The following is a 2,426-nucleotide window of genomic DNA, read 5'->3' as shown; positions in this document are numbered from 1 at the left end:
GATGAGCCTACAGTGCGCCATTGCACTCCAGCCTGGGCAACAGGAGTGAAACTCTGTCTCGAAAAAATAAAAATTAAAAAAAAAAAAAGGAAAAAAGAAGGGAAGGCGGCCAGTGAGGGTTTTATCTTTGTATTCATTGGAAATAACCTCCGCTGAATTTTCTCTTGCATCTTTTCAATATTGGCTTCATTTGCCGTATTCAGGCAATTGCTTGAAGAGCTGAACTGTTAGCTCAAGATTTTGTTGGCACTGTTGGATAGAAAGCCTCTCCCTTTCTGCCGGAGACCAGATTTCTCAGGCCACGTTGTGTAGCTCCGAATTCTCTGCACTTAGGGAAGGCACAGTGAAGAAAAGATCCCTTGCTGGTGGAATAGACTGGAACTGAGCTCCACTGTTTAAATTCTTGACTCTCAGGTAGTGGAGATCAGTATGGTAACCCGTGAACTGGGGTGAATTTTGGGGCCTGCTGTGGGTTTCCTCTGGGACACCATATACCACAGTACTGTATTTCAAAATGTTGGATATTGATTATGAACACTGGAACTATTTATGTGTCATTATTCTAGAGATCATTGTGATCTATGAAGCTCTTCTTTTTGCTGGCTGAGTGAGCTTGTTTTTGGGCAATCTAGCTAACATGTCACATCATGGGGAAAATGCAGATGGTGCTGTGGCTGGTGCTAATGAAGAATGACTTGGGCCCAACGTAGAACTTTTCCAGTATGGGGAGCCCCAAAGCAGGCAGACGTCCAAAAGCTGAGTGAAGGGCAGATCACCGGGCGCCACCCAGGCCCTGCAGGCAAAGCTCTCGGGGCCCCATTTATGTTTGTGTGGCCTGCACTGTGTGAGTGGCGTTCCCCTAGGACTTCTGCAATGGGGTACGTGTAAGGCCTTCAGTATATAATGGACTTGTGTCAGGTATCTAAGGGTTCACTGTCTTGTTGGAGGAATCACAGAGCATCATTTCTGATTGGTTCTTAGAGCCTGCATCTTGTAGCGCTGGGGCTTCTGGAGACGTCTGGGGACTGTTGACTATGGCGGGAGGGTGGAGAAATGAAGCTGATGGCAGAAGCAGGCTCCCAGCTCCTCCTCTCCTTCTCAGTCAGGTGATTCTTACCTCCATTGGCCTTTGGATGTCTGTGTAATAATTTGTTGAGAATCATTAGAGAATCCAATGATAGATCCAAAAAATCTATCATCCTTTATTTGTGTTGACTTTCTGATTATGCCTTCATTCACTTTTTATTACTCATACACGTCTGTTTTTATTCTTCCCTACTCTTTTCTTAAAGTTGGTCATATTTCTACACTTGGGATCTTCCAATTTCTGTGAATATTGAGGGGTTCACAAAGTGGCTTGGCCCAAGACTTCTATATCCTCATTATTTTGTTTCGACTTAGGACTTTTTTTCCTGGCTATCCTGTCAATACTTTTCCGTCTAACAGAAACTCAAGCTTCGTGAGCAAGTAACTTTTGTAACAGATCATATGAGCAGTTCCTCCAGAGCATTGGTTGTAGCACAGGTCAGTTGGCTTGTGGCCTCCTGAGGGCCTTGCGTGGGGTTCTGGATCCAGCGGGGGCTGCGTCTCTGAGAACTCATTCCCTGTGGGTGTCTGGGGTGCATCGTTACTTCTGAGATGCTATGACTCAGCAGATGAGACTTGTCCGTCCGCTCAGTGAGAGGAATTCCGAAGCTGGGACTTGACTCCTGCTGCAGGAAGCTCTCTGGGCCTGGACATGCTGGGTGGAGTTGTGACGGGTGTGCCTCCCTCGGACTTACTCTGGCCGGGAACTGCATCTGCTCCTCTAAGGAGATTTGCGCAGGTGAACGGAGTTTCCGTCATTCCTGGTCTAGAGTTCATGTGTGAAGGTCAAATATAGGTGGGGACTTGGCAGCACACAGCTCTGAGTGAAAGACATGACCAGCATGATAGACAGGTGTCTTGCTATGTGACTTGCCATTGTGGTCACTGGTTATACAAAGTCTCCATTGAGAAAGAGCAAAGATCCAAGAAAACAGAAGAGTGGGGGTGGAAGTGAGACTAAGTGTGCTGTTCTTCAGTGGAAATCTGCCCGTTTTGTTGGAAAGAAAGGAAACAGGGTACACAAATGCTGTTTGGGAACATTGTGTCAGGGTCACCTAGCTGTGACGATGAGAGTGTTTTTTAAAAACGGAAAGCATATCATTTTCCTTCTAGAGAGAATTTGCTGGTATGTCAATGTAGCTTCAGAAATAGGTCTCAGTGTTCTGGCTCAGGGCGAGGTTACAGAAGAGGCTTCGGTAGTGTCCTCAGGCCCGCGTGCCCTGTGTTCTTCACAGCCTCATGGGCCCCAGAGGAACTTTTACATGGTAGACACTGAGTGAATACACAGATTCCTAGATTTGAGATATTTTCAAAATAGGGCTAGCATGTTTAAAAAATCA

Source organism: Mandrillus leucophaeus, unplaced genomic scaffold (assembly GCF_000951045.1).
Source record: "Mandrillus leucophaeus isolate KB7577 unplaced genomic scaffold, Mleu.le_1.0 Scaffold16, whole genome shotgun sequence".
Lineage (NCBI taxonomy): Eukaryota > Metazoa > Chordata > Mammalia > Primates > Cercopithecidae > Mandrillus > Mandrillus leucophaeus.
Note: the sequence above shows the minus strand (reverse complement) of the source record.